Source organism: Ranitomeya variabilis, chromosome 2 (genome assembly GCF_051348905.1).
Source record: "Ranitomeya variabilis isolate aRanVar5 chromosome 2, aRanVar5.hap1, whole genome shotgun sequence".
NCBI lineage: Eukaryota > Metazoa > Chordata > Amphibia > Anura > Dendrobatidae > Ranitomeya > Ranitomeya variabilis.
In genome coordinates this window covers 664,612,756-664,622,452 of record NC_135233.1, presented here as the reverse complement: position 1 = coordinate 664,622,452, position 9,697 = coordinate 664,612,756, and the positions used below count along the sequence as shown (strand labels likewise).

Genomic DNA, 9,697 nt, shown 5'->3' with positions numbered 1-9,697 from the left:
GGCCACTGACACTCAGTAGAATGACCCTGCTCTTAGGAGCAATTTTTGTCGGGATCTCAGCTAGGCTTCAGGATACTCTGGTGCAGTATGCTACTACTGAGTTATTGGAGGCCGCTATGGCCCTTGTTATCTGGATGGATAGATGCCTCAGGGAGAAACATACACCAAATCTATCCCTGTTGTACGAACTAGGGAGGAGGACACATTGGTGCAGATGGATGAACCCATACAGGTGGGAGGAGCCTCCTCTCGAACTAGGTTGCCTGCGGTTCTCCGTGGAGCAGGGGCAAGTTTTTTCTGTGGTCTGACTGATCATTTCATCAATGTCTGCCCAGCTCGCGCCAAAGTTTTTACTCCATCACAAAAGCCGCATTCCCCTGGTCATGTGTATATATTTTCTCTACCTTTCCATCTCAGTTTACCATTATGGCTGAAGTAGTGGTTGATGGGGAGACTGAGACAGTACCATTTCTTGTGGGTAGTGGAGCTGGAGTCAATCTGGTGGACTCTCGCTTTGTTCACACCAACGGTCTCATCGGTAGGAAGCTGGCGAGACACATTGCCATTTGGGAAATTGTCTCTGTTCCTCTCAGCCAGGGGAGTGTAACCCAAGTCTTAGACAATGTTAACCTGCATATAGGGACTCATCAAGAAGAGTCCCTGTGGTGCTACGTCTTGGAGGGTATGCCTACTCCTATCGTCTTATTCCTTCCCTGGCTGAAGAGACACAATCCGGTCATAAATTGGCGGTCCGGGGAAGTAATGAGTTGGGACCAGTCTTGTAAAGACTTTTGCACTGGGGCTATGGTCTCTGTTGTCTTTCTTAAATCTACCCCTTCTTCTCTGGTGGAGGCAGCTAAGATGCTATCGGGGAAAAGGGGCAGTATCCTACCCTCAACACAAGTAAACCCTAAGTTTCGGGGTCATCTCAGGAGGAGTGATCAGAGGAGGGCAGTGATTCCCCATAAATTTCATGAGGGAATGAGTTTGGTGACACTGGGGGATGACTTTGTTGTCAATTGCTCAAGGAGAATACCATCTGTTGGCAAACGTACGTGTGGAAATAAATGTTCAGGTCCAGACCTGTGTGTGTATGAGTACGTGTAGGTGTCCACTAAAAATGTCAAGTGGAAATACTCATCTGGGACCTGGAGTTTATTTCAGTTCTACAATATGGTGATAGGGCCGTATCGGGTGTCTGCCGTTCTCAGCCCTAGGTCCTTCCAGCTGGAGTTACCCATAGTAGTACAGGTACAGAACAAATTCCACAGGTCGTCGCTCTGGAGATTTCTTGTGCCTCTGGCCACAATCAAGAAGTTATGCTTTAAAGAGCTCCTCGGAGTGTCCTATTGTGAGATCACTAGTCTCCTGGCACTCAACATTGTGGGAAGAAGAAGGATCAGGGTGAAGGTTAAGTGTTCAAGATTGTTGGCTGGTGAAACTGCACCGTGTGTAAGACTTGGTGGTGCTGCCAAGAATAATGGAAGCATTATCTAATATCCAACCAACCACCTGCTCTCACTGCTCTGGTTTCTGAAGTGGTATACTGTGTCTAGCTGCAAAGTGGGACAAGAACCTATATGTCGTGGATGGTTGTGTTTCTTGTGCTTTAGCAACAGGCATAGTTTCACCTACTCAACATCCTCAACAGCTACTCAACACTACTTCCAAATCACTTACTGCACTCTTTAAGCATTTTCTAATTGCTAAGTCTCTTGAAACCAAGTTTATTTTAAATTTAGAAAAAAAAAGTGATCACCTGCACTAGTAAAAGTATTTTTTTGAAGTTTAATACCACTGTTATGTACCACAAATCAAGTAAAACTCTAAGAATGAGTAATTGAATCCAGAAACATTTTTGAATGCTTTTTTGGAATGTTATATGCCATCTAAATGTACCACAGACCATGTAATAGTATATGGATGAGTAATTGAATACAGAAACATTTTTTAATGCTTTTATGGACTGTTATGTAACACTGAAAGGTACCACAGACCATTCAATACTATATGGATGAGCAATAAAATACAGAAAAATGTTTCAAGGAGGAGGGGGGTAATGATAGGTGTCGAGTTCCCGCCTCTGCACAGGGGGAATCTCGAACCATCTCCACTGCGGTCTCCCATCCTTCTCCAGCCGCAGTGGAGCCTGCTCAGCAGAGACGTCAGTCCCAGCATCTGGCTCAGGCTGATACTGTGTGACTGGTTACTGCTGCCCTTCCAGGCTCTGCCTTTGTGTTTGACTGCTCGCGTAAGGTGGATGTTTGCTATATAGATCCCGACAGAGCCATCAGTACTAAACACACGATACAAAGTCTATTGCTGTGACTGCCAGTGCGGCGCCGTGCGCTATTAGAGCGCTTTCCTGACCCAAGTCTGGGTGGTTAGTGGCGTCCGCCAGAGTGGCATTGCTCACACTCTTGTGCATAAAATTATTATTTAAGTTATACTCTGACACCCAGTAGCGGTGTTGAGCGCAAGTGGTCTAGACGAACTCTAATCCTGAGTCTTGGGATTGAGTTCTGTGTCTCCTTGCTTGCGCTCTTTGTGCAGTACCGCGGCCCTGTGACGCAACAGGGTTCGCTTCTTTCGTACAGGGTGAAGCTAACCCGTGTGTGTATCCTCATTGTACCGCCATATAGGCCGTCATTACTCAGCAGCAGGTTCCATCTCTGCATGGTGGACCCCGGGCTGCGAACGCACCTTATACCATCTCTCTAATTATTTGGTGCATTCCGCTAGCCCTAACATTATGTAACATCGAAATGTACCACTGACAATGTAATAATACATGGCTGAGTAATTGAATATAGAAACATTTTTCAGTGCTTTTTGGACTGTTAAGTATATAACACCAAAATGTACCATAGAGCACGTAATAGTATCAGGATGAATAATTGAACACAGAAAATATTTCAACTCTTTTTTGTACTTTTATATAATACTGAAATGTACCCCAGACCACATACAAGTGCTTCTCACTAAATTATATCATCAAGAAGATAATTTATTTCAGTTCTTCAAAATGGGGTGATTGGGCCACATCAGGGGTCAGCCGTTCTCAGCCCTAGGACCTTCCAGTTGGAGTTATTCCTAGTAATGCAGGTACAAAACATATTCCACAGGTTGTCACTCTGGAGATTTGTGGCGCCTCCGGAGCCTACATTATTTCCGTCACCATCGGGCTGCATATGCCGTACACCGGAGGATCAGGTGACTGTGGAGGTGAGTCCTAGTAGGAAGAGGTGTCCTAACCATACGTCATTTCCATTTTCCATTCGGGGTTGGGGGTCCAGAGGCCCCTCGTTGAAAGGGGGCACTATCACGATTCAGGTTTTGATTCGTGGCAGAATCCTATATAGAAAAGAAATACCAAAAATAACTAATAAATGTAAGATTAATGAATATAAATCAAACATATGAACCCAAAAGAATATTCATCAAGCACTTAAAAATTGTATTATTTTATTAGCATATCAAGCAAAAATGACACAACAATACATAAAAAATATTTATAAAAACAAGGAATTTTATTAAAATAATTAAAAAACAAAAAATACAAAAAAATTATATATAAAAAATTATATAAGAAAAATAGGAGCTGTATGCGGAGGCAGGGTACGTTAGACCAATAAAAGACAGAAAAAGACATCCAGTTATATAAAACATATATATATATATATATATATATATATATATATATATATATATATATATTGAATGTTAAATAACAGGAGTTCTCTTATTTATTTTAAATGATGACTGGTATTGTAAAAATATATAAGTGCATAGATGTGAGTATACCACACAATTGCTAAATAATTAAATAAAGTGCAATATTGTCCATAAAAAATAATTCATAAAAAATAGAAGTGCACATGAAAACGAAGGGTATATACATATATATATATATATATATATAAATATAAAAAATAATGAAATTAATGAAATCCATTAGAAAGGTACCAGTGCATAAAATTCCCCTGGTTAAAATGCAGTTATATGGACAAAGAGACAAAGTAAAAAATAAACCAGCCACAGATACCAACCAGTATGCGGGGGCAGCGGTGCGTCATACCGGTTGGTATCTGTGGCTGGTTTATTTTTTACTTTGTCTCTTTGTCCATATAACTGCATTTTAAGCAGTCAAGAATGGCCACAGAGTTGCCCTGAAGCCACGCCTTTGTTATTTTAGCTGTGTGCTTAGGGTCATTGTCTTGTTGGAAGGTGAACCTTCAGCCAAGTCTGAGGTCCAGAGGACTCTGGAGGAGGTTTTCATCCAGAATATCTCTGCACTTGGCCACATTCATGTTTCCTCCAATGGCAAGCAGTCGTCCTGTCTCTGCAGCTGAAAAACACCCCCATAGCATGATGCTGCCACCACCATGTTTCACTGTCAGGATTCTATTGGGCAGGTGATGAGCAGTGCCTGGTTTTCTCCACACATACCGCTTAGAATTATTACCAAAAAGGTCCATCTTTGTTTCATCAGACCAGAGAATCTTATTTCTCATAATCTTTGAGTCCTTCATATGTTTTTTAGCAAACTCTATGTGGGCTTGAACTGAGGAGAGGCTTCCATCGGGCCACCCTGCCACAAAGGCCAGACTGGTGGAGGGCTGCAGTGATATTTGACTTTGTGGAACTTTCTCCCATCTCCCTACTATATCTCTGGTGCTCAGCCACAGTGATCTTGGGGTTCTTTTTTACCTCTCTCATCAAGGCTCTTCTCCCATGATTGCTCAGTTTGGCTGGATGGCCAGGTCTAGGAAGACTTCTGGTGGTCCCAAACTTCTTCCATTTAAGGGTTCTGGATGCCACTCTGCTCTTAGGAACCTTGAGTACTGCAGAAATTCTTTTGTAACCTTGGCCAGATCTGTGCCTTGCCACAATTCTGTCTCTGAGCTTCTTGGTCAGTTACTTTGACCTCATGATTCTCATTTGGTCTGACATGCACTGTGAGCTGTGAGGTCTTATATAGACAGGTGTGCGCCTTTCAAATCAAGTCCTATCAGTTTAATTAAGCACAGCTGGACTCCAATGAAGGAGTAGAACCATCTCAAGGAGGATCACAAGGAAATGGACAGCATGTGACTTAAATATGAGTGTCTGAAAAAAGGGTCTGAATACTTATGCCATGTGATATTTCAGTTTTTCTTTTTTAATAAACTTGCAAAAATTTCTACAATTCTGTTTTTTTTGTCAAGATGGGGTGCAGAGTGTACATTAATGAGAAAAAAATGAACTTTTTTGAATTTATTAAATGGCTGCAATGAAAAAAGAGGGAAAAATGTAAAGGGGTCTGAATATTTTCCGTGCCAAATGTAACTCTGCCACAGAGTGAGATTTGTCTCCTAGACAAATTAGCTTCAGCAAAACCTATTGCCTCTCCAGTGAGGCATTGTTGCTGTTCTGCCTTCATACACATTGACACGGTGTGCAATCTGACATACAGCATAAACCACTTTCTGGGAGTCTCAGAGTGGGTAAAAACAAACTTCAGCGTGGTTTGAGATGTGTCTTGCTTGTTGGAGGGCTGCACAAATCTCGTGATACATCGGCACAATCTTTAATGGAGCATGGTGACCTGCTCCACTGTGCAGGCGCCAGATTCCCAGCCCCGCAGTGTGAATACATCATAACACACTGCGGGGCGGGATCTGGGGCTTCCGCTGCACGATGGCGCCAGTGACGTCACGACAAAAAGAGGAGGCAGCACCCAGAGGACACAGGGGGATGATGGATGGCTGTGAGGTGATTGAGTCAGGGGGAGAAAACATACCTCCCTGACTCAATAGAGGTATGGCAGAAAATTTATAAAAGTCATTATTTCAGCATTCCTAGGGATAATAAACATAAGAGCCACCTTCACAGAATGCAGCTTTAGTGCTGCTGAAGGTGGCTCTTTTACTTTAATAGGCTCTGGTGGGGGTGACAGGTTCCCTTTAATCACATCTCTGTACAATTCTGCATTGCAAGAACAGATATAGTAATATTACCAGATATGCTTCACCATAATAGCAAACTCAACTTGGAGCAGTTAGAGGAGGACAAATAAACATGTGCTTCCCATGAAGTACACAGAAGAAAATGGAGTCTTCTTCTTCCCAGCATACCTTGCTTCAATCCCACAAAGCAACACTCTATCTGCTGTTAAAGACACAGGCTACACATTCAGTCACCACTAGATGGTGCTATAATCAACTAACCAGCACATAAATAAAAACATATTGCCCTATATTCAGAGGGCAGAACACTCCCCGCTTGGCAGCAACTGATGCCACCTACAGGCTCTTTTGGCAAAAACAATAAAACTAGTTCCGCAACCGTTCTGAGAAATAGTTTACTCTCCTCAGCCTTCCATACTTTGACCTCGACCTTGCGCACTTTCCAATATTTGCTTGGGAATACATTGGTGATGAAGCCTAGTGGCCACTCATTTCAGTGTGACTGGCTTTCTTTCATGAGTAAAACATCAGCGGGTTTGATGTTCGGCTTGTTGATCTGTCATTTCTTCTTAGGCTGTAAGTGGAGAGATACTGCTTTCTCCATCTATCCCAGAAGGTGTTGGAGAGACTTTGAACTTATCTCCATTGACGTCTGTAGAGGTTTTTGTTGCTGAATTCTCCCAGTGGAGCGCTGAGAGCATTGGTTTTCTGAGTGAGTAACATGGCGGGAGTGAGAATGGTTGGATCTCCAGCGTTACTAGAAAGTGCAGTCAATGGTCTGGCATTTATGATTGCCGAAACTTCTGCCAAGAATGTAGTCAAACCTTCGTGCGTGAGTCTTGTACTACCTACTTGCAAGAAGATTCTACATGCTATTCCTATCATCCTCTCCCAAGCACCTCCCATGTGAGAAGAGTGTGGTAAATTGAAGGTCCAGGTGCATCCCTGCTCATTCAAGTATCTTTCCACACTGGTTATGTGTAGGTTGGAAGAAATTTGAAGTTCTTTCACTGCTCCTACGAAATTTGTGCCTCTGTCAGAGTGAATGTATTTCACGGTTCCTCTGATGGCAATGAAACATCGGAGTGCATTTATGAAACTTGAAATGTCCATGGATTCAATTACTTCGATGCAGATTGCTTTGATGGACAACATACAGGTGAACATAAATGCCCAGCGTTTTGCGTTGGCTTTGATTCTTATAGTGTGCCGTGCAACAACAGACCATGGCCCGAATACATCCAGTCCGACGTTGGTAAATGGAGGATCCGTACTAAGTCTGTCTTCTGGGAGATTGGGCATCATTGGGTTTTGAGTCACGCCACAGAGTTTGCGACAAGTCGCACAGTTGAAGATAAGTATACTCACACATCTCTTTGCTCCGACTATCCATAGTCCAGCAGTTCATAGAGTCCCTTCAGTAAACAATTGGCCCTGATGTTTCACCAAAACATGATGGTGCTGCATGAGCAGATTAGTGACATGATGACGTCCAGGAATTATTACAGGGTGTTTCTCCACAAATTCCACTTTGGCTTCTTGAAGACAACCTCCAATTCTTAACAGCTCATCTTGGTCAATGATTAGATCAAGCTTCTTCAAAACACTGTCTCTAGAAATAGTTTATATGTTCTTTTTTAACAAGGAACCAATGAAACATCTGTTGCATGTCAGCCATAAATGCCACTGCATCTCTGCGGAAGCGAAGAAGTACTCCTAGAAGTCTATTATTGAGGTCTGGGCAAGACATAAAGACATCGTTTAGTGAGACACCTTCATATCTGGTGCTTGAGTCAAATACTACTCTTATCTGGCCAGATTTCCTAGGATGATACACGCCGAAAATGGGTAAATACCAACATTCCTCAGAATCTTGAAGTATAGGTGCAATTTCTGCATGGCCATTCTGAAATATTCTCTCCATAAAGGCAAAGAAGTCTCTGTGCATATGGGCATTCTGTAGGCCGGTAATCTGGCATTTAGCTTTATGGACTCATAGTATGTCTCTTCCGAGGAGTAAGACAATCGGAGCTTCTTGATCCAATTCCCGTATCAGATGGGCTATGTGCTTCAGATGGAAATGATGAGCTGCTACCTCTGGTGTAGGTATCTCAGACCTATTGTCAGGCATCAAGTTGCACTCCAGCATTGATGGCAAGGCTATGCAGGTTTGATTGTCTATAGACTCTACCTTTAATCCAGTTGCTCTTCTCCACGCCGTCTCTACAGTACCTGCACATGTCTTCAAGGAGTAAGGAGAACCGGGGCCAGCAATGTTGAAGGTGTCAAACAGAAAGGACTTGGCTAAAGACCTGTTGCTCTGATCATCCAAGATTGCATACACCTTGATTGCCTTATCCCTGTGGCTCGCTGTGTAGACTCTGACAAGGCAGATTTTTGAGCAGGATCTTCCTGCTACAAGTTCCTTACAGACCTCTGTACACTGAGAAGTGACTACTGGGGTGTCTACTTAAGGAAGAAAATGGCGTGCACTTGGTATACTATGGGAGCGTGGTGCAGGTGTAATGGACTGTAGAAGCCCCAATTTAGTAAAGAATATAGAATACACCGCACACTCTAAGCATATATGATGCAATGGTAGAGTAAATTTATTAAGGGCATAAACATAGGGTATCATATGTTGAAAGCGACCAGAAGTAAATTACATTTCGTCTCTGCCAGAGTCTTAATCATATAATCGCTAGAATAAAACAAAAAAATAAACATAAATGTCCAATATATACAATGTACATGTAAAGTATGAAAAATGAACATCAAATGAATAAAGAAAATTAGTCCCAAAAATAATAAGAGTCATAATAAACAATGAAGCAATAAAACATAATTATACATAGAATAAGGCAAACACCAATTGTATCCCAGAGCCTGGATAGCTAGGTCATATGGCTACACTTAAAGAGAGGGTAAAGAAGTGATTTTTACCTTGATACAATACAGATTAGGTGAAGAGTAAGGAAGATCCTTAGATATGGTGGAAAAAACTGTAAAAAACAGCAACTATCAGTAAGAGGATAGTAAGGCAGATACTTAGATAATATAGATAATTGACATATAGTGTACCTCTGTTGTAACGTTATGTCACTATGGCAATGCTGTATGGACTCCCTGGTGTGGGGTCTGCAAGCAAGCAGGGACGTGTATTAAGGCATGGGCAGTAATTAAAGTGCGTCCAGTAGCGTGCCTAGCGACAGCATGAGCCTGTGTGTGGGCATAAATACCTGGTTAATCTGCTGGACAAGCAGCGCTCCAGCGCCCTGCTGCATCGGTGTAGCGTGACAGGTAGTATGAGGAGTTATATGGGCGCTGAGGCTCGTCAGACCGGAAGAGCCTCCTCCGGCCCGGAAATGACGCTATGAATGTTAGAAACGCGATCGCGTATGAGTGGCCGCCATGTGTGTGAGTCCCTGGTTGCCAGGATACAATACTATCATTGCTGGCGCTGTGTTGAGGAAGCTAATGCTTGCGATATACGGTGTGCGTGCGACCTGAGAGGGGGAGGACTATATATCATGTCACTAAAGCCTAACAGGGTATATATATATTTTCTAAAAATCTGTAAGGGGACATGCTGCATGTTACTTGGGCAAAGGAGGGTATATGTATATTATAGAGGATATGAAAGAGGACACCTGGTGATGGGAGGGATGGTCAGAAAAGAACATACCCCTACGTAGCAAGGGGAACATAATACAGAGGGGGGGGGAAAGGTTACTAGATGTAGAAGTAGA

The 9,697-nt window shown here is 42.7% G+C and overlaps 1 long non-coding RNA gene across 1 annotated transcript; it reads right to left on the bottom strand.

Moving 5' to 3' along the window:
• Positions 1-2,977: 2,977 nt before the first annotated feature.
• Positions 2,978-9,368, bottom strand: LOC143809812 (uncharacterized). The gene is made up of 4 exons (XR_013222469.1): positions 9,188-9,368; positions 9,030-9,086; positions 8,892-8,950; positions 2,978-3,354 (listed from the first exon to the last, which is right to left on the bottom strand). It is a non-coding gene; the product is annotated as an uncharacterized LOC143809812 (long non-coding RNA).
• Positions 9,369-9,697: the final 329 nt, after the last annotated feature.